This window comes from Narcine bancroftii, chromosome 2 (assembly GCF_036971445.1).
Source record: "Narcine bancroftii isolate sNarBan1 chromosome 2, sNarBan1.hap1, whole genome shotgun sequence".
NCBI lineage: Eukaryota > Metazoa > Chordata > Chondrichthyes > Torpediniformes > Narcinidae > Narcine > Narcine bancroftii.
In genome coordinates, this window is record NC_091470.1 from 107,232,478 (window position 1) to 107,256,512 (window position 24,035).

The 24,035-nt window shown below is 39.3% G+C and overlaps 1 protein-coding gene across 5 annotated transcripts in view; it reads right to left on the minus strand.

Annotated features, from left to right (window-relative positions):
- bin3 (bridging integrator 3) overlaps window positions 1-24,035 on the minus strand; it is a 172,019-nt gene that overhangs the window by 60,788 nt on the left and 87,196 nt on the right. The gene's annotated exons all lie outside the window — the stretch shown is intronic.

Below are 24,035 nucleotides of genomic sequence, written 5' to 3' on the forward strand. Positions count from 1 at the left end.
CCATGAAAGAACTTTATGAGCTTTCTCACCCCATTCATAAAACTTATGTTTAGTTCGGTTCATTAAACATTCAAACCGATATGTTTGTAATTCATTATACTTAAATTTTAAATTAGTTAACTGATTCTTTTGCATTTCGGTAGCATTTTTTTGAAATTCTTTTTCAGTAACAGTTATCTTTTTCTCTAAATCTTCAATCTCTCTGATTCTCTCTTTCTTTACTTTAGAAGCATAACTAATAATTTGACCTCGTAAGAAAGCTTTCATTGCATCCCATAAAACAAAATGACTAGAAACAGAGTTAATATTATTACTAATAAAAACCTCAATTTGTTTTTTTAAATAACTAATAAATTCTGGTTTTTGTAATAACATAGTATTAAATCTCCATCTTGGAGTTCTCTGAACATCTTGCGAACTCTGATATTCTAATAATAGTAATGAATGGTCTGAAACCAACCTTGCCTTATAATCCACAGATATAATCCTATCCTGCAAATGTGTTGAAATTAAAAAATAATCAATTCTTGAAAAAGAATTATGGCGTGAAGAATAAAAAGAAAAATCTTTCTCTGTAGGATTAAATCTTCGCCAAATATCAACTAAATTCAAATCTGTCATCATATTAGTCACTTGCACTGCCATCTTAGATTTCTTAATTACTCTTGGGTACTTATCCAATAAAGGCTCCAATACCACAGTTAAATCTCCCCCAATCATCACATTAGAATTTACTTGTCCAAGTAATAAAGATATATCCACAACAAAAGCTGTATCCTCAACATTTGGAGCATAAACATCAAGCAAAGTCCAAGCCTCATTAAAGATTGTACAATTCAATTTTAATAATCTTCCACCATTTTTCTCTTCATTCTGTAACTGAAATGATAGATTCTTGTACACCATAATTGCCACTCCTTTTGCCTTTGAATTAAATGAAGAAAAAAAAACTTGTCCAACCCATTCACATTTAAGTTTCAAATGTTCCTTATCCGTTAAATGAGTTTCCTGCAAAAAGCCACATCAACTTTTAATTTTTTTAAGTAAGCAAGTACTTTCTTACACTTAATAGGATTATTTAAACCCTGGATATTAAGAGAAGCAAACTTTAATTTAGACATTTCTTACAACAACACAACAAGAGAAAAAAAAAGAAAAAAAAAAGAAAGAAAAAAAAAACCAAGAAAAAGCAGAAAAAAAACCCTCCCCTTATCCCCTCTTAAAACTACAACAAAAAAAAATTTTTTTTTAAATAAAAAAATCTTCACTCCTTAATCCAAAAATTCATGAAAAAAAAACAGGTAAGAGGTTACAACCACCTCCTCCTGTCTGAACCGCACAATGCGGTAACTCCCACAAAATATTGGGTGTGAGATAACTCACACGTAGCTGACGACTTCTGGAAAATAATGCCCACCTAGTTCCCTCTCCTAACTCCCATTTCACATTAAACTATCATCATTATCTAAATCTTCTCAAAAAAAAAAATTTTTTAATCAGCTTTGTCACTCCGACCACCATTGCTTCCATTTCTTCTTGAAATTCGATTCCCATCTTGCATCTCCACTCTCTTTGGAGACCGTGGAGGACTACGTGGTTCCTGGAATTGCGTAATTGGTAACAGTTGAGCAAAATCCATAGCTTCTTCAGGGTTATCAAAACATTTTGGTTGATATCCATCCTGAAAAATCTTCAATACTGCAGGGTATCTAAATGTTGCTTTATATCCTTTTTTCCATAGCACTTCTTTCACAGGATTAAATTCACGTCGCTGAGACATAATTTCTTAACTCAAATCTGGATAAAAAAAAGACACGATTGTTCTGGACCATCAAAGGAGATCTGCTTTTTTGCGCATTTCTAATAGCCACACGCAAAATTGTCTCTCTATCATAACAGTTTAGACAACGGACCAGAACAGGTCTTGGATTCTGTCCCGAAAAAGGCTTTCTTCTCAAAGCTCGATGAGCACGTTCCAGTATTAAACCTTCCGGGAACTTATCTTGTCCTAAAACTTGAGGAATCCAATCAGTAAAAAATTTTCTTGGATCTGGTCCTTCTATATCTTCTGGCAAACCAATAATTTTTATGTTATTCCGTCTAGACTGGTTCTCCAAATAATCAACCTTTTTCACTAAATTTTTATTCTGAATTTGTAAAATTTCAATTGTTTTATTTACGTCTTGTAATTGATCTTGTACCTCAACTATACCTTGGTCACAAACATCAAGTCTTTCATTCGTTTCAAGCTTAAAAGCTCCATAATCAACCATCTGTTGAGTATTAATATCCACCAAGGTATTAAGCTTAGTATTAACTTGAACCAAAGATTTACCTAACTCTTTAATTGAAGAAGATAACTTAAATTCTTAATAAGCATATCAACTGGAATAGATTCAGGCAAAATAGGGTCCTGCTGTTTCTGAGTAACCAAGGGATCTTCTAATCCTTCCCTTAATTTAACTGCTTTTCTTGCAGTATGACTACGTGTAGAAACCCCTGCCACAACCTCCTCAGCAGTATCAGAAGACTGATAGTCAGGGTTATCCTTAACCCATATTACATCAAGAGCCTTCATTACATCAAGATCTATTGAAGTCTTCATAACTGGTGGTGCATTTCACAGCGCCACTGCTACATCGATCGGTGGACGTCTCTTTAAAGTCAGGTCTTCAGCTGGCGGCGTCCCAGCTGTTCCAACTGTCAAAGGTTCAGTAACAGCGCTCATAGCGGGCGTTGATTAAAATACACGCGTCTGGCTAGCCCTTTGTTCCAAAGGCTGCCGGGCGCCATCTTTAAAGAGCCCTACCGGTACAGAGCAGAGCTCCTTTGCCGAATCCTGCACTTCTCCTCTTGGATCCATTCCACGCTGAGTCCTGGCTTCATGTAAACAGGTAGGCACAGATAACTTCGGGAAATGTAATTTCTTAGCGATCTGTTGCCGTTTTCTTTTACTTTTTTTCAGCAATTGTACCATTAGAAACTAGTTCAACACCTCTAACTATTTATAAACTTTTTTAAAAGTTTGAACGGGCACTTAGAGACAAAACAATAACAAAGAGTCAGGAGAGGACTGGAAGGCACGTCTATTCCTTACGCCATCTTGCCACGACCCCCATACAATAGCACTAGTGAGGGCGCAAAGAAGATTCACCAAGGTTTTGCCTGGAGTGGAGAGTTTTAGTTAGGAAGAGAGACTGGAGAGGCTAGGTCTGTTTTCTCTAGTGCAGAGGAAGTTAAGAGAGGACATGATTGAGGCATACAAAATTATGAAGAGCCTGCAAGGATTTTTTTTTTCCTTCTTATCAGAGATTAATAAAATTAGAGGACATAGATTTAGGGCAAGGGGTAAAAGATATATAGGAGCTCCTCAACTTATAATGGCGTTGCATTCCATCAAACCCATCATAAGTGGGAAAAATCGTAAGTCAATAAAGAATACCGCACCTACCATATTTTATAATTAAACTTCGAATACTTTTATTCCACACTGATTGAGTCAGCATTGCAAGAGAGTATGCTGTTCGATACTCTCGTGTGATGCTGCCATTGCCCAGCATCACGGGAGAGTAGTGCACTGCATATTGCAAGCGCGGGAAAAGATCAGAATTCAAAATTGAAAAAAACGGATTCTAACCATCGTAACGTCCAAAATTCTTAAGTAGTGCAGCACCTGTAGAGAAGATCTGAGGAGAGCCTTATTTATCCAGAGAGTATGAAGGCAGAGTCACTAAAAGCATTTAACAAAGTAACAAGAGAAGTGCTGAGCCTTCAGGCCAAGTGTTGGAAGGTGGGATTAAAACACATGGGAGGCCACAGGTTCATGTGGCTACTTTTCTATGATGTACAACTCTATTTCACAAAATTTCAATCTAATTTTCAGACTACTTAGGCAGATGTAGAAGATTGCAGGTTGATAGGATAGTTATGAAGGCCTATGGGATATTGGGGTTCATTAGCTAGGGTATTGAGTTCAAGACTTGAAAGGTCATGTTGCAGCACTGCAAATCTCTTGGAGAGATTACACTTGGAGTATTGTGTTCAGTTTTGTCACCTCATTATAAGAAGGATGTAGAAGGTGCAGAGATTTGCCAGGATGTTACCTGGATTGGAAAATGTCTTATGAGGCAAGGTTAGCAGAGCTAGACTTTTCTCGTTGGAGCAAAGAAGAATGAGAGAAGACTTAATAGAGGACTACAAGATTCTGAGAGGCGTGGATAAAGTGGAGATCCAGTGCATTTTTCCCAGACAGGAATAGCAAACAGCAAAGGATATCTTTACAAAGTGAAGGGAAGAAAGTCTAGGGGAGATATTGGGGTAAGTTTTTTTAAAAATCACAGAGTCGTGTATACCTGGAATGCCTTGCCAGGGTGGAAATGGAAGATGAAATATTATGGGTATTTAAGAGACTCTAACACAAGCTCATTGATGAAAGAAAACTAGAGGGTTAAGAGGTAGGAAGGGTTTTGTATTTTTCATAGGTCAGCATAACATCGAGAGCCATAGAGCCTATACCGTGCTGTAATTTTCTACATTCTATCCCAAAGCATCATCGCTAGAGGTTTAGATGGTTTTTCCCATATCTCAGGGCTGTCATACTGAAAAACAGAAAATGCTGGAAACACTTAGCAGGCTAGACAACATCTGAGGAAAGAGAGAGTTAAGTATTCAAGTTGAAAACTTTTCCTCAGTACTGTGAAACAGCTTTGACACGAGGTCTTCAACCTGAATCTTTAATGCTGCTGCTCTTTCTATCTCTGACATTTTCTCACTTTGTTCTAGATTTTAAAGGTTCTTGTTATTCTTATTTAATGATAGAAATGTAATCCTATTTGACTGTGATCAACTTTCAAAGCACATCCCTTGATCAGGCTTGCTTTAGCAACTTTCCAAGAATAAGTTAATACACTTTATAAATCCAAATTATTACATCTACACCAATATCAGTTGCAAGAAAATCAAACGCGAGAAAGTAAAAAGGGACCTATTAGCTCACTTGAAATTCTACTGCAAACGTCTTTCATAAATATATCTGCACCACACAACTTTTTCAGATGTCATTTTCCAACATTTGAGGACTTTCCCCTCCAGCATTCTCAGAAATCATACCACAATATGAAACTATAGGTAGGGGTCCTTTCCACCAATATTGTGACTGACTGCTTCAGAACACTCAATTATTAGAAGGGCTCTCACAAGTTAAATGAAACATACAATAATTCAAAGATGCTCCCCAACAGTTTCAATGCACAACTTTATTGCAACACAAACAGAGGGGCTCTGAGGCTGAAGATAATACAAGCAGCAGGCAGGTTGTTGGTGACTCAAGGTGAGGAACCCATGCAAGATAAAGGCTGCTAGTGACTGCAGTCGAGGGATTCAAACCAGTCTGGCTGAATGGGTATCAGGTATCAGAACTGAGATGCAAGAGAATGCCAAGGGCTTCCTGATCATTTTAAATTTAGACATACAGCACGGTAACGGGCCATTTTGGCCCACGAGTCCGTGCCGCCCAATTTACACCCCCAGTAGGTTTTGAATGGTGGGAGGAAACTGGAGCCCCCACCCCCCGGGGAAAACCCATGCAGACACGGGTAGAATGTACAAACTCCTTACAGACAGCGAGGGATTCAATCCTTGGCCCCAGTTGCTGGCACTGTAAAGGTGTTGTGCCAACCGCTACACCAATTGTGTCAGAGGTTTGGATCTGGAGCTCAGGTTGCCGATGGTTAGGACTGAAGGCGAATCCAAGGACAATCAGTGCCTCTGAAGGGTCTCTCTTTTTCTGACTGTCATGGGTGCTGGGCAATTTCTGCTGATGGCAAATCTTTGCCTTATGATAGACTAAAGGAAATTTTGTGTTTTATTACATGACAATAAGAAAATCTTGAAACTGTATGTAGCTAACAACATCAATCGTAGCTAAACTTATGATTCTGAAACCCATGGAGTCATATTTCAGTGTAAGATTTTTACCTCTGTCAAAATTCTGATCCACCATCACAGACTTTGAACTGTTTAAATTAGAAATCTAATGTAGCAAATTACCAGTGTTTGCACCAAGTATTTGCTCTGAAACTATAAATTGGGTGTACAGTGCCATTTTATTGTTTTTAAGCTTCGTTTTTTAAACTGCCTGGGCTGGACACAACATTAGGTGACTGCCTCACTCTGAGCAGTCATATTAAGAGTGCGCCTGGGAGCTGAAGTACTGGTAGATCCATGCATTTGCACAAGAGGGCTGGGAAAGGGATCTCATTATTGCAGGTCCAGTGCAGATTTAAGGGGAAGCTGGACAAAGATAGGAGAGAGGGGGACAAGAGGGCAATAGTCAAGTTTATTGTCATGTGATTGCACAAGTACAACCTGACGAAACAGCATTCTCCGGTCTCAGTGCAAAACATGCAAACACACAACTAGTCATAACACACATACAAACAATACATATGCAGGACAAAAATTCTTACATACAAATAAATAGGGTTTCATTAATGTTAGAGTCTCAGATGGTTAGTGCAAGCAGTTCCTTTGGTCGTTCAGCATGGTCACTGCCTGTGGGAAGAAGCTGTTCCACAGCCTGGTGGTGCTGGTTCTGATACTCCTGTATCTCTTCCCCAGTGGGAGCAGCTGAAAGATGCTGTGTGCAGGGTGGAAAGGATCCTCAATGATTTTGTGTACTGTCTTCAGGCTATGATCCTGGTAGATCATGTCAACGGGGAAAGGGGGTGGGAGGGGAGAGACTCCAGCGATCCTCTCTGCCGCTCTTATGGTCCTGTGGATTGACCTCCGTTTGATCCATTTGTTGACAGCAGTCGTACCACACTGTGCTGCAGCCGGCCAGGACGCTCTCGATAGAGCTCCTGTAGAACATTGACATAATCATGGCTGGTAGCTTTTCCCGCTTCAGTCTTCTCAGGAAGTGCAGTGCTATTGTGCCTTCCTGACAAGTGTGGAGATGTTGTGTGTCCACGATAGGTCACTAGTTAAGTGGGCTCCAAGGAATGATGGAGGATGGAGTAAAGTACAAGTTGAGCCAAGCAGCCTGATGCTGTGTGTTATAATGTACAAGATTTGAACTTGCAAGGTGCCTATCTTGATCTAAGAGCAACATAGAACACTTTGCTGCTACTGTCACAATCCCTTGGCCAATTTGCTTACAACATATGTGCAGACCAACAAAGTAATAATAAATAGATAATCTGATTTGGTGATACAGAGGAAGGAATAAATTAAGCTCAAATTCAGGAAAGGAAATCTGCCATCCAATTCTAAACCTGACACTGGAAACCAGAAATAAGTAGGTCAGGCAGCATCCAGTTAACATTTCAATTGGTGATCTTTCGTCATAGTTGGGGAAAGTTAATAAAAACACAGGTTTAAGGTTGCCATGCAAGGATAGAAGGCAGAGAGGTCTATGATAGGACTGAAACCAGGAGCAATTGAGTGATACAGGTGGTGACTGAAAAGGACCTGTGAAAACAAAAAGTGTATCAGAAGGGATATAAACAGGCTATGCATGAAATCTGAACGACTAGGAAAGAGAGAAAAGATCTGGTATTAAATAATGAGATTTACTGGGAGAGTTGTTGAAATAGGGCTCAAGAAGTTATAGAATACCCTTTCCTTCCAGCACACAGCAAGTTCAACCCTTCAAGAAAGTTGTGCAGGAGCATCAAAATCAGGACTACCAGGCTGGGGAAGAGCTTCATCCCGCAGGATTTGAGACTGGTGAAGAGTATCCTGTACCATGAAAATCTTCCCAAATATTTATGTATTTTATTTGAATTATTGATGTGATCATTATACATTACGTATTGTGCATTTTTGTGCGTGTTCCGTGGTCTGGAGAGGTACTGTTTCACCGGATTGTATATGTGCAATCAGATGATAATAAACTTGAATTTAGAACAAAGAAGGTTGAGAAGAAATTAAGATTTTCTTTTATGAAAAGTTCTGAAGGGATCAATAGGAGATCCACCACCCCCCCCCACCCAAGAGGTTTTTTTTCCTGAAAAACATCAAGCTGAACAGAAAGATAATTTCAGATTTGCTGCATCGTGTAGGTAGATAGAGAAACATTATATTCACTTCTATTGAATTTAACCTGTTCAATCGCATAACGATGCCGACACATGGTGACCTAAAATTGTTTTTCTGCTGATTTTCATTTGTACTCAGCATCTGATGCCTCTCCTGTCGGTGACTCTACAGATTTTTGGTTCTTGATGTTTGTTTAATTTACATAATCTTTTCTTTGTGGTATTAGGGCATAGGAGAGAAGGGGAGGGGTGGGGTAATGGATTCTGAATGGAATGTAATATATCATTGTTGAGAAGATTGCACTGTTGTTTTGGATATGTGTGAGTCTTGGAAAATCAAAAGTAAAATATTCAAGAAAAAATTGGGATGGTTCTGATGAAGGGTTATGAACCTGATCTACTGCCAAGTTCCATCATGTTTTATTTCAGATTTCCAGCATCTTCATTTTACTCTATTTTTTTTTGTAACTGACGTAGTTTTAAATAAAAGAGGCAATGGGCAACATATAGATAACGGCTTAACATTTTGATTAGCCAAAGGAAATACAACAACAACATTAAGCCTAATAAGCAACCACTGTAAAATTCAACACTTGCCTCTTGAAGATGATAGTTGTAGTATACAGAAGGTCAAGGTTGTGAGATAAAATGAATGCTGGTGGCATATTAACAACAGAGAGAATTAGGCACAATAACTAAACAAAGGCTTTAGTGCAATTCTGGATAACCTTGTGGTGTAAAGTACATATTGCTCAGGCATACGTAAAAAGGTCAAGGAGATCTCATGTTCCAGTATGTAGAAATTGATTGATTGCAATTCAATCAACAGGAAATGGATAAAAACAACAAACAAAACCAGAGTGTACAAGAATACACATTTAAAGGTTACAAAATCTACCGATGGCCAAATTTAAAGCAAGACAGTGAATGGAAACCAGCAAGTTACCCACAGTTGTGGGGATTTCAATGCAACACCAGAGTCCTGACAACAGGACAATTTCCCTGAGAATATTGAATTATCCTGCTACTATGGAATGGTAAGAGGATCATATAGTTGGTCAAGCATCTACTGAAAAGCAACAACTGTGGAGAGAACAAACAAAATGCGCAGGAAATATTTTGGCATGAAAAGAAAATTAAGAACTTTTAACAGATCCATGAAAAGTCAATTTTCTACCCATTGTATTAAAAGGAGGCCCAATGAGTTCTTCTAGCATCTCTTTGGAGAATCCTGTGTTCGAGTAAAAACATAATGCTGGAGAAACTCAGCAGGTCAAACAGTGTTCTTTACATAGCAAAGGTACATAACCAATGTTTCAGGCTTGAGCTCTTTATCAAGGTATGAACAAACCTTGATGTTCATACCTTGATGAAGGGCTGAAGCCCAAAATGTTAGTTATGTATCTTTACCTTTGCACCACCACCTACGGCTCCTAGAACGCTTCCACCAGCGTTGTCTCCGCTCCATCCTCAACATCCATTGGAGCGCTTACATCCCTAACGTCGAAGTACTCGAGATGGCAGAGGTCGACAGCATCGAGTCCACGCTGCTGAAGATCCAGCTGCGCTGGATGGGTCACGTCTCCAGAATGGAGGACCATCGCCTTCCCAAGATCGTGTTATATGGCGAGCTCTCCACTGGCCACCGTGACAGAGGTGCACCAAAGAAAAGGTACAAGGACTGCCTAAAGAAATCTCTTGGTGCCTGCCACATTGACCACCGCCAGTGGGCTGATATCGCCTCAAACCGTGCATCTTGGCGCCTCACAGTTTGGCGGGCAGCAACCTCCTTTGAAGAAGACCGCAGAGCCCACCTCACTGACAAAAGGCAAAGGAGGAAAAACCCAACACCCAACCCCAACCAACCAATTTTCCCCTGCAACCGCTGCAATCGTGTCTGCCTGTCCCGCATCGGACTTGTCAGCCACAAACGAGCCTGCAGCTGACGTGGACTTTTTACCCCCTCCATAAATCTTCGTCCGCGAAGCCAAGCCAAAGAAAGAACAAAGTATACTGTTTGACCTGCTGAGTTTCTCCAGAATTGTGTTTTTAATTTACTCATGGTATCTGCAGTTGCAGACTCGTGTTTTACTCCAGTCCTAGAGTAACCAGTTGAAAGGCCAACACTACACAAGTATCATCTTTGGTCAATTGAGCCCGTTCCACCATTTAATTCACACATGGCTGATTAGTTCTTTCTAAACCAAACTGCTTCCAAAAACAGAATGAAATGGATAAGAAAAAAAACCAGCACTCCATCTGTGTGCCCTGACAGATCATTGCATCGTTACAAAAGTCAGGTTTATTAATATTTGCATTAATCTTACAGTGTTCAAATAAGGCTTCTATTCATTATGTTTGGGTGAGCTCTCTGGTCTAAGACCAGTATAAATGAAGAAAGTGGTTTGCATCCAGCATCACTGATTCCCAAATCTGAACCCACAACCTCAAGAGTTCACGAACACTGTTAGAATTAAGATTTCCGAGCAACTTGATTTAAATATCATCCTGGCATTTAATTCCAAACTCAAGCAACCACTACCTCATTTACATATAAACTGATGAACTTCACTTGTGTGAAGGAAACTAAAAGACGCTTTTAGCTGGAAATATTTATTTATGGAAATTACAAACCACTTTCAAAAAAAATTTGCTCTTACAAAGTGTAAGAAAAGAAATAACAAACACAAACTGAGAAAGAAACAACATAATTGGATGATTTTTATCAAAGAAATGTAGTTGCTGCACTATACAAAGGTGTTCTGTAGTCAATACTGACCAGAGGAATGCAAATTACATGATTTAAAAAGATTGCAGAAGGGTCCCAAAGTGTGCCAATGCTTAGATATTACAATTAAATGTAGCTTGGTTATAAACCATTCAGAAAACAAATCTGGCCACCCTCTAACCCGATGGCATTAACATCGACTTCTCTAATTTCCATTAGCCCCACCTACCCATCTTTCCCTATGTCTCCTTCCCTCAAACTCTGGGCCATTTCATGTCAGGCCTCCGCCTTGAGACTGGCTACAGAGCGGATGGAAAAATGAGAACCTTTCAGACAGCAGCCCTAAAAGACTGCTTCAGCATCCCATTCATATCCAGAGGAGCCTCGTAGCGCCCTCCGGATCTGACAGAGGTGGGACAACTGGTGCCGTAGCACCACCCGTCATAAATACACTCTATGATTCCCACAACAGTTCCAGCTGCATGGGGGATTATGGGTAGGGCCATTGCTCTACCACGTTTTGAGCTGCAGAGACTGTCCCAGCCCGCCCCCTAATGGCTCCCGCTGTCCCGCTGCCCCTCCAGTCCCCACTGCCCCTCCAAACTGCTGCCCAACTGCCCAGACAGTCCCTGCTTCCCCGACTGTTCCCGCTGGATCTCGCTGACAGACCCCACTGCCCTGCTGGCCCCCGCTGCCTCTGACTTGGAGGGAGAGGGGTAAGTGGGGAGTTGGGTCTCAGGCTGATGGCATCATCAGCCCACCCCTAACCAGCTGCTTAGCGCAGCTGTACATTCAGATTGATCGGTGGAGGGCTGCGCTGTGGAGATTATCCCTCTCAGAGAGGGGTTGGAATATGTGGCTCGGAGACCGCCTCTACACATTCAGAAAGGTAGGTGATTATGTGTTTTGGCGGAGTTTCTCCGCCTCTACATCTCAACTTTTGGGCTCTCTGAAATGGCCTTCTGTCTCTCTTTTCCCTTCACTCTGCTTCCACAGAGCCCCAAACAACTCCCCTTTCCCTCTCCTGTGTCCCATTCATATCCCATCAACATCTTTTGACAATTGGTCTTGTACTCCTACCCCTGCCCATTGACCCCCCCCTCCCACCAAGCCATTTAATTCAGGCATCTGCGTACTTTTCAGGTTTCAGATTTATTGTCAGAGTACATACATGACATCACATACAACCCGAATATTCTTTCTCTGCTTGCAAGACTTATTGGTAATGCAAAAAAACTGTACAATATGTACACATGTAAACAAATAGAGAAATGTAAACTGTAAACAGATAAAGAAATGTAAACAGAGTGACTGTGCAATACAAAGACATTTTTTTTTAATTAATAAAGTGTACAAGAGTCCTTAAATGAGGCCCTGACTGAGTTTGTTGCTGAGGAGTCAGATGGTGGAGGGGGAGCCACTGTTCCTGAACTTGGTGGTGCGAGTTTTGTGGCACCTATATCTTTTTTTACTCATATCTCGAAGAAGGGCGCAGGCCTGAAAGGTTGGTTATACCTCCTACAGATGCTGCAAGACCTGAGGAGTTCCTTCCTCCAGTATTTCTGTTTTTACTACAGTTACAGCAGTTACTACAGAAAACAATTATATAATAAAAGCACATGGACCTGGGAGCACAAATGGACAACTAGTTGCAGTTTTTATACACGTGATAAGAAAAAAAACAACTAACAGTTAGTTTGGTGAGTAATGAAAATAAAGAAAATATATTATATTTCTTGAATGGAAATCAAATGCAGAAAGCAGCAGAAAGTGGCAGACACAGCTAAGTCCATCACCCTCCTGTCCATCAAAGACATCACATGAGATGCTACCTCAAGGCAGCAACCAACATCATAAAAGACCCCCACCCACAATCATCCTAGCCATGCTCTTTTTTCACCATTGCCTTTAGGCATTAGGTACAGAAGCCTGAAATCAGCACCTTTACGTTCAAGAGCAGTGTATTTCCCCAACATCTATTATATTCTTGAACCCGAGTCAATACAAGGCTACCAGTCGATGTGTCTGCAATATTGACTGAACACAACCTTGCTCTACCAGTCAAATGAGAATTTTTATCATTGATTATTTATACTGTATACTCTTCTCTTCTTTTTACATTATTTTTTAAATCTTGTGCCATCTCAATTATATTTAATTTGTGTGGGTGTCTTTTATGTAACTGGGAAGCTGCAACAAAAGACTTTCTCTGGATCTGTATTCATGCATATGACAATAAACTCTCATTTATTCATTCGAGTCTGGAAAGGCCATGCCTAAAACATCTGAGTCTTTTGTTATTCCAATAAAGGAAGCCCAAATACAGACCTTTACAATAGGGAAGGTATTTTATATTGACCACTTATAAGAAACAAAAAATCTGATAGTGATATCGCTCGTTACCAAGAAATCAAATGCAAATCAGAAGAAACTTCTTCGCCAAGTGAGTAGCAAGAAAGTGGAACTTGCTACCAGAGTGGTAGAATCTATGGGGAGTTTATGGGGATGTGAGAAAAAAAAATGGGATTAGAATAGGATTAGTATAAACAGCTGCAATATAGTACAGATTGTGAATCAAAGGGGCTTAATCCAAGACTCTAGCATTTGGGCCTGAGCCATTCTTCAAGGTATAAATAAAAAGCAGGCATACGGCTGAAGTAAAAGGCTGGGGAGGGAGGAATGAGTAGGGGGAGGAGTACAAGATGAACCAAGGTTGTTAATTTGATATGGATGGAACATAGGTAAGAGGAAAGGTGAGAATTGACTGGGGTTGAGATAAATGATGCATATGCCTTAAAGGAAATCAAGATAAGCAGAGGAAAGGATGAGGATTATATTGATAAAAGACATTACAGTGTACAATTAGAAGAGCCGCTACCCTCATAGCTCCAGTGAACAGGGTCCAATCCTAACCCACCTACTATCTGTTTAGGGTGTGAATATATTTCCCCTTTGGGTGAGTGAGTTTCATCTGGATTTTCCTCCCAATCAAAAAAATATGCGAGTTCTTGGATTAATTGGCCATTCTAAATTGCCACTAGTGTTCAGGTGAGTGGTAAATTGATAATGAATATGGGAAGAATAATATGTTGATTGTAAAATTCCAATGCTTCCCTAATACCTTTGATGGAAGAAAATCTCATCTTCACTTACTCAATCCTAACTGTATGCAATTTCAAACACAACCATCTACAAAAGTAAAATGCTTCAGATATTAAAAATCCAAGATAAAAGCAGGAATGTGGGTTAAAGACTTTGGAATGTATCATGGTGAAAAATTTAAAACAACTCAAGAAGATGTCTCGATGGGACGGCATGGTTAACGTAGTGGTTAGCATAACGCTGTTACAGCACCAATTTGAATTTGGGATTCAAATCTGGCGCTGTCTAGAAGGAGTTTGCACATTCTCCCCATGACTGTGTGAGTTTCCTCTAGGTGCTCCAGTTTCCTCCCACCCTTCAAAACGCACCGGGGTTGTAGGCCAATCGGGTGTAATTGCCTCGTGGGCCGAAAGGGTCTGTTACGTACAGTATGTCTAAAAATGCCATTTAGTATTTCTCAAGTTTGTCATGCAGGTCACACAGCACCTACATCATAAACAAGATCCTTCAAATACCAAAAGTTAAGTTTGTTTTAGCGATGTTGTCTGAGATAAACACTTTCTCAGACACCAGGATGAATTTCTTTAATCTTTTTTTCAGAAATGCAATGGAAGCTTTTGCATAAATTTATTTTCCATTTCCATCGGAATTTAAATCATAGTTCTTTTCACAGTTACTGAAAACAACTGGCTAGGTTATGGAATAATTTTATATAGAAGCACAGGTTCAATTAGTACAAGGATATACACTGTACCATATGAAATGAGTGAAAAGACAAACCTCACCATTTGCATTACTATGTACATTTGTTGTTATATATTATATAATTATATTATGAACTTTTTTTTTTGCATTTGATATTTGAAATCTGGCCCCTCAAATTTTTAATCAAATAGAGCTAAAGCTTTGTTCAAATCTTAAAAAAAACTATTTGCTCGCTGCTTTAAAAATCACAGCTAACAGGAAATACTACATCACCAGAACTGTTCAGTGGTACAGGATTATTTTTTGAAAAAGCGTAAAAGCAGCTTTATCAGCAGTCTTTGCATTCCCTTCGAAAATCAGTAGTGGCTAACCACACAACGATTTTAACTGAAACCGACAACACACCAGATACTGTTGGATTGAATTGGATTGAATCAACGAATGTTGAGTCACCAAAAGTCAACATTTGGAAATGTTCTTTTACTGAAATTTACCAGCACAAGTATGTGTGAAATAAACATAAACTGGTAAGAGATTGTGTTTAATTTTCAAAAACATTTTGAAGTTTATGGTTAAGTCAACTTGCATTAAGCATATATCTGGAATTATTCCCACACCACTTCCAAGTGGAATTTGCTCAAAACTAGAAAATCCATGAGCTACACCGTCAGGTAACTGAGCATAATTATCCTCAGTAAATGCATCCTATAGCGTGGCAGTTAGCGCAATGCTGTTGCAGCACCAGGAACCGGGTTTGAATCTGGCACTGTCTGTAAAGAGTTTGTACGCCCTCTCCACTTCCTCCAGATGCTTCTCACCCTTCAAAATGTGTGGGGGCTGTAGGTTAATTGGGTGTAATTGTGTGGCACGGGCTCGTATGCCAGAAAGGCCTGTCATCATGCTGTTGGTCTAAAAAAAATCCCAACAAAGGGATGGCAATTCTGAAGAGTAGAGTCATCATCCCGGGTGATCTAGGAAAATGTGAATGAGTCCTGAAGACTCTGATCAGATGGTCTCACGAGCAGTTGCTCACTGCTTGTATTCCTTTAGCTCAAGATACACAATATTTAACCATGAATCTCTATCACCAGTTTTTTTGTCAGCCATTAATAAGATGTTCCACAAGAGGCTTGAATTGAAACCTTCCCAATCTTTGGGGTTCTTTTTTGAATTATTTTCACAGCCTCTAATGGGAATCTTAATCAGGTTCTTTATGGTTCTTGTGATTATGCGTTTATTTTTATTTTCACTGGCAGCTTTTTTCTATATTGCCATGCAAATTAGGAATGGTTTTGGCTTTATTTTCGTTAATTATATATGTTTTTCTCTTTTCCTTTTTTCAATTTAACTATGATTAATACTGTTGCATAAGAAAAGAAAATGACAACGTGCTTGTCTGCTCCATTATAACTATTAGTTTTCAGCATCATCTCTTTATGTATGTCTGTACTATTATATAAAATCCAGTTAAAATACTGAAAAAGAAAGAAATTCTTTTAATTTGCAAATATTGTCCAAAAGACTAAATGTTATCTACTTCCTCCAAACATGAATAATGTTCAACTTTGCAGGAAAAAGACCAATTATATCACAATTCTTGGAAATAGAGTTGGAGGTTGAAATAAATGTCTGAAGGCAAAATAAGATGGATTACAACCAAGAAGCAGTGATGGTTTCATTATGATTTATCTCCTTGAGTGAACTCAAGCTTCCAGAGGACATCTGTACACAATGCAATACCATTTTCTGATGAAACTGCTAGACCAGTGGTTCTCATCCTTTTTCTTTCCACTCACATACCACTTTAAGTAATGTCTATCCCATCGATGCTCTGTGATTGTTTAAGATGGGCTGTAAGTGGGAAGGGAAGGTTGAGAACCACTCTAAACCCAACTGTTACTGAAATATTTTGCTTGAGAAAAATTGTCACTGGCCCATTTCCTTTGGAGTTATGAAATCGTGCACAGAACAAGTCAATTAGGTACAATTAAAACAGTGGTTTCAAACTTTTTCTTTCCATCCACATCCACATACCACCTTAAGCAACCACTGTAGATATTTGGCTACAGCTTCACTCACCACCCTCATCAGGTCCCCAACCTCCAAAAATCCTATGTTCACAATCAATCATTAGACACTGTTAATGCCAAGGTCTTGCACCTGATTTCAGTACCAAGATGTTTGTAACAAAGCAAATGGACCAAGATTATTCAGCGAAGTGAAGGGCAGCGCAATTAACATAAGAGGGGCAGTGTGGTTAGCGCAACACTGTTACAGTGCCAGCAATCCGGACCAGAGTTCAAATCCCGCGCTGTTTGTAAGGAGTTTGTACATTATCACTGTGTCTGCGTGAGTATCCTTTGAGTGCTCCAGTTTCCTCCCTCTGTTCAAAACGCACCAGAGGTTGTAGGTCAATTGGGCAGCATGGGTTCGTGGGCCAAAAGGGCCCACCTTCAATCCCTTCAATGCCTGAAGAACATAAATGAACCTGGCATGTTTATGACAATCCAGTATTTTCATAATAATCATTAATAATTATAACTTTATTTAATGAGTTAATTGAATTTATTTTAATTTAAAATTCGAAGTGAGTCAAATGGACCAAAATAAGAGTTTTGATGAGTTAAGAGTTCAGCAGTTTAGAGAGGGGATTCCAGAATTAGGTCTCAGAGTCAAAACATGATTGACCTGCTATTCATGACATTTAAAACTATTAACATTGATGTAAAAATTTAAGAAATGTAAATTTAAAATATTAAAATAAGAATGGATGTGAATATAGGAGGACTGATTATTAAATTTTATGGGCAGAATAGACTTAGTTTACAGAACGATTCTGATCAACTGGCAAGATGGGTGAAGCAAATGCAGATGGCAATCATGAAAAGTGTAAGGTGATGCATTTTGGGGTGTCGACTAAGGGTAGATCAGAAACCATGAATCTTAAGGCACGGGGAAACATTAAGGAACATAGAGGGACCTTGGTTCATGTCTGCAGATCTATAAAGGTGGTGAACAAAGTATGTGAGATGATGATCTTCATTCGCCAAGGAATGGACCATCAGAGCACAAAAGACATGGTATGTTTATAAACTTTGGTTCAGCCACAGTTAGAATATTGTGCAGTTTTGATTGTTACACTGCAAGGATGTAATTGCTTTGGAGAGGGTGCAGAGGAGATTTCCCATGATGCTGCCTGGTATGGAAACCTTCTGTAATGATGAGACTAAATAGGCTGATGTTGTTCTCTTTAAAGTAGAGGAGTAATCTGACAAAGGTATATAGCATTGCGTGAGGCACAGATAGCGTGAACAGTGAGAAACTTATCCCCATGATGGAGATATCAAGAACCAGAGGGCAGAGGATTAAGATGTAGAATAAGAGAGTTAGAGGGATATGAGGAAATACTTTTTAATCCAGAGAGTGGCTGTAAGCAACTGAGATGCCCTGCCTGAGAAGACAATGGAAGCAGATATTGTCACAACATTCAGGAAGCACACCAATAAGCACAAATTGGCAAGGTATAGAAGGCTACCAGCCAAGAGCTGGTAAATGTGATTAAAATAGATTGATATTTAATTGTTGACATGGTCATGGTTGACTGAAGGACCGATTTCTGTGCTCTATAACTCTATAAATAAAATTAATTAAAAATGCATTAAAACACCTTCAATGCCTGAAGAACATAAATGAATCTGACATGTTTATGACAATCCAGTATTTTCATAATGATCATTAATAATTATATCTTTATTTAATGAGTTAATTGAAGTAACATTCTCCAGCTGACATGGGACTTGATTTTCCTATATTAATTGGGCAACAATTTTTTTCAAAAGGTTTGCTTCCTCAAAAAAAAGTTGGGATATCTGATAGATCAAGCTGAACACATCAATAATTTCAGATTTGCTGAAAAGCTAGAGAAACATTAAATTAACTTTTATTGAATTTAACATGTTTAAATGCAAAAATGATGCCGACACATTGCATTAGTTCAACTGACCTAAAGATATTTTGGTGCTGATTTTTGTTTGTACTCAGCATCTGATGCCTCTCATGTCAGTGTCCAACAACAGTTGGCCAGCACTGACGGATTCCAGTTGCTCTGATACCACTTTTCCATGGTCGCAATGTCCTGGTAGAACCTTTCACCATGTTCGTCACTGACTACACCAGGATCAGCAGGGAAGAAGTCCAAGTGCGAATGCAGAAAATTAATTTTCAATTACATGTTGCACTTCACGGTTTTATATACTTGAAGTAAACTTAATATATGACAGGAAATCAAAAAAAATAGGTTATATGTTTTAAATAAAAGGTACATGATAGGAATATTTTCAGGCGATTTTCGTGATCAGCAGCCCAAAATCCATAAAATAAACCCAAAGTGTTCAGGAACCAAAATCTTTGTTGACCAGTGCAATCAGTAGTATCACTACTAAGCAACCATATGCCTGTACATAACCATATGAATAAACAAGCACAATTGAGTGGACCTCTTTAAAAGTATATTACTATCAATTTTCCATTGATATCACTTGTGGAGGGTCAAATTATTATTGTATAAGTACTTTTTCTAAATTTGGACTGTGGTATAATCAGGGGACTGAAAAATCGAAACCAATTCTAAACTTTATGCTCTAAATTCCATGTAAATCATGAATTGCTTTATCTTAGTTGACAGAATTGCTAGCAATAATAGTGTTGTAGAAAAATTACACTGGACAACAAAGATTTTGTTTCCTGAACACTTTTAAGCATATTTTATGAATTTTGGGCTGCTGATCACAGAAGATTTTCCTATCACGTACTTTTTTTTAAGATGTTACTTATTTTTGTGATTTCCTGTCACATTTTAAGTCTACTTCAAGCATACAAAACCATGAACTGCAACATGTTGAAAAGTCATTTTCTGCATTCGCATCTGGACTTCTTCCCTGCTGATCTTGGTTCAGTTAGTGATGAACATGGTGAAAGGTTTCACCAGGATGTTGCCACCATGGAAAAATTATATCAGGGCAACAGGAATCCATCAAAGCTGGCCGACTATTGTTGGACACCAGCACAAGAGGCATCAGATGCTGAGTACAAACAAACATTTTTAGATCAGTTGAATTAACACAATGGGAAAGCATCATTATGTGATTAAACATGCTAAATTTAATAAAAGTTAAATTAATGTTTCTTCAACTTCCTCAACATGATACAGCAGCAAATCTGAAATTATCTTTGTGTTCAGCTTGAGGTTGTGTCATAATCCCCACTTTTTTCTTCAGGAAGCAAATTGCTTGCAAAATATTGTTATCCAGTGTCATTGTGCTGCTCACTAAAGAGTCTTTGGACTGGTGTACAATGTGAAACAGCTTCCATCCTTTGCAGATAAATACTGATGGGTATTTATGATCAACCTGAGCAGCTTAAAACCCAGTAGGCCCTTGCATGACTATTCATGACCATCTTGGAATGTAAAACCTCTTGGACATATTTTCCTCCCTAGACCCTCACTTCTTTCATCAGTTGTTAACCTCAATCTTTGTAAGATGCAGGTGAAGAGAAGTGGTGTAATTTTCCTCAATTTCTTCATCCTCCACCAGTTCCTCTAACCAACCTGAACACCAATGATACCAATATAGATCACAGTGAGATGTCACCTGCACAGTAAATTATACCTGCAGCAAGACTGGCCAATATTAATTGTATGCACAATTATTGGGGGGGAAACACATTGCAGGAAAACAAAGGCTGCATTTACAACTGGTCTTGTGGCAGAAAACCTTTATCTTTGAACTAAGGCAGACTTCAACTGCAGTGACTGGCTCATTTCACTTTCCGCACAACTCAGATTGGTGCCAAAGCAACATGAGTCAATGAATATCATACTTATGTTGAACAATGCTTTCATCACGCAAGCCCACTTTACAGAGGATTAATATGACCTTTCGTCATGAGCAGCACAAGCAGTTACTTGTGCAAGCAAAGAGCTCGAACAAAAACAGGCATTGTGGAGGTTGTGTATTTAGGCCCTTCACGATTTTATAGAAGAATTATGCTTTTAATGACTAAGAGATGTTCCACACCTTTTCTGAAGAGAAAATGTCACAGCTTATGTGTAATATGATCAACTCTAATGTTTTAACCAAATTTGTGTATTTTGATTAAAAATAACAATAAAACAAGCAGAGTGCCTGAACTTTACATTATTTTAAAGAGTGAAATGAATTCATAATCCATTCAGGTTCTACTCAAGACATCAGATATCACTTTCAGATGTAATCACAGTTGTAATACTGGAAATACAGCAGCCAATTTGCTCACAGCCAACTTCCACAACTACCACGATGACCCGATGATGTTTTTCCATTCATGTTGAGAGAGGAATGAACTCCAGCTCCACTAGAATTTCTTTGCATTCATGTTGGTCAACTGACACAGCCCCAGATCGGACCTCATTCCAGGGACAACACCTCGAACAACGCAACATTTCTTTGACCTACTTTGGTGTGCGTCAGCCGAGATTTTGGCACAGTTTCTAGAGCAGGGCATGAACTAATAACCTTTTGAGGCAACAGTAATACCAGTTATACTGCTGCTAACAGTTTTGCCATAGTTGACTTTTCCCTCCCCTGCCCCCCAAAGAAAAACCATCATATTTCAGTTGCAAATACACCCTCCAGTAAAGTGTTACTCAATCAAGCTATGTTTTGCGATGCTTGCCTTTACTTGCACAACTAACCCTTTACACTCCTGTAGATTTCACTTGTATCGACATGCTTTCATGTGTCACACCATTTGCATATGTAAAGGCCACTGGTCCACACAGACTGACAGACTGTGCCAGGAAAGAGATCAGATTCTACTAATCCAAGTGCAATTTGAAGATAACTAGATTTCTGGGAAACTAGGCATAAGCATTGAGAGGAACCTTTTCATTGATATTAAACTGGCTTGTACAATAATCTAAATATTGCTATGCTGCAGTAGAAATATGGATTAATGAGAGAGAACACTGTTAAACATTGATCAATTGATTCCATACTACAAAAGACATGTTGGAGTATATGAACATTTATATAGGATATAAGGATTTAAAAGACTCCCTGACAAGAGAAGACAAAATTGAATTTACTTCATACGGCTTCATTTTAAACACACTTATTTTACATTTCTAAAATAGTCTATCCAAATCTCATCAACAATTTCTGAAGCCTTCAATGAACTGAATATGTCTTTTTCAAAGAAATGTTTTCTGACAGTGACCAGTTGTACACAGGAAAATATAATCGACATGGTTGATAAGGGGTGGCGCAGTTAGTGTAGCAGTTAGTGCAATACTGTTACAGCACCAGCGATTGGGACCAGGGTTCAAATCCCACACTGTTATGAGTTTGTACGTTCTCCCCCGTCTACGTGGGTTTTCCCTGAGGGCTCCAGTTTCTTCCCAGCCACCAAGACCTACTGGGAGCTGTAGGTCAATTGAATGTAATTGGGCTGCCCGGGCTCATGGGCATGTCAAAAAAAAGACCAAGCATGAATAGGTTACATACATGAAGGGTAGTGCTGTCCACACTGTGGTCCTAGAACCATACACACGATGCAAAGGCCAGATTACTATCCAATGTTTACACCATTGCTAATCAGCTAATCAGGTCTGTACTAGAATATTCCAAAACTCATCCGACTGGAATTGACCCTTTCTGTGTTATTTTATCCAATTTCATTTCAATAGTCAAATTTCTGCACAAATTACTCTTGTATCAAGTTAAGTTTACTGTCATCTGATTACACAATACAACCCGACTAAACAGTGTTTTCTGGTCCCTGGTGCAAACCACGCAGACACACAACCAGACGTGGTACACATACTGACAAACAATACAAATGCAGGACGAGTCTTCATCAATACAAATAAAGTTTCACGATGGGTAGTGGGAGCAATTCCTTTTGCGGTTCAGCATTCTCACAGCCTGTGGGAAGAAGCTGTTCCTCAGCCTGATGGTGCTGGCTCTGATACTCCTATATTGCTTTCCCAACACTATTGATTGATGTCCCCTGGGTCAGATGCAATATACCCCAGATTGCTGTGGAAGTGAGGGAAGAAATAGCTGGGCCAGTAGCTATGATCTTTGGGTTCTCTTTGTCCACAGGGGAGGTGCCGAAGAATTGGAGAATTGCAAAAGTAGTCCCCTTAATTAAAAAAAAGGTAATAGGGAGAATCCTGTGAATTATGGACAGGTGATTCTTATGTCAGTGGTGTCCAAACTATTGGAGAGGATTCTAAAGGATAGGATCAATGAGCATTTAAAGAAGTACAGTCTACTCAAAAATAGTCAGCATGGCTTTGTGAAGGGAAGGTCGTGCATCACGAGTCCAAATTAGTTTTTTGAGAAGGTAAAGTGGTAGATGTGGTCTGCATAGATTTTAGTAAGACATTTGAGAGAGACTTGTTCATAAAGTCTTGAGGCATGGGATCCATGGAACCTTGGATGTGTGGATAAAAAAAATTGGCTTGCAGGTAGAAAGCAGAGAGTAGTAGTGGACGGAAAGTATTCTTTCAGCAGGTCAGCGACTAATAGAAGATGCAACGATCTGTTCTAGGACCTCTTCTCTTTGTGATTTTTATAAATGACCTGGATGAAGAGGCGGAAGGATGGGTCAGTAAGTTTGTGGATGATACGAACGTTGGAGGAGATGTGGATGGAGTTGAAGGTTGCCAAAGGTTACAAATATAGTCAGGATGCAGAGTTGGGCAATGGAGTTCAATCTGGATAAGTGTGAGGTATGCATTTTGGAAGGACAAACCAGAAGGCTGAGTTCAGAGTTAATGGTCAGTTACTTAAGAGTGTTGATGAACAGGGCGACCTTAGGGTTCAAATCCATACATCCCTCGTGGCCATTGCACAGGTTGATGGGATAGATAAGAAGCCCTAAGGGATGCTGGGTTTCATTATTAGGGGGATGGAGTTCAAGAGTAGAGGTCATGTTGCAACTCTTCAAATTTCTGGTAAGACCACACTTAAAGTATTGTGTTCAGTTCTGGTCACCTCATTACAGGAAGGATGTATAAGCTATGGAGATGGTGCAGAGCAGATTTGCCAGGATGTTATCTGGATTGGAAAATAAGTCTTATGAAGCAAGGTTAGCAGAGTGGGTCTTTTTCCTTTGAAGCGTAGATGGATGAGAGGAGACTTAGTAGAGGTCTACAAGATTATGAGAGGCATAGATAAAGTGGACAGCCAGTGTCTTTTACTCAGGGAAGGAATAGCAAACACCAGAAGACGTGAGTAAAGAAGGGAGGGAAGTTTAGGGGAGACATCAGGGGTGTTTTTTTTATACGCAGAGAACTGTGGGTGCCTAGAATGCCTTGCCAGGAATGATGGTGGAGGCTGAAACATTAGACGCATTTAAAAGACTCCCGGACAGACACATGGATGGAAGAAAAATAGAGGGTTACAAGGTAGGGA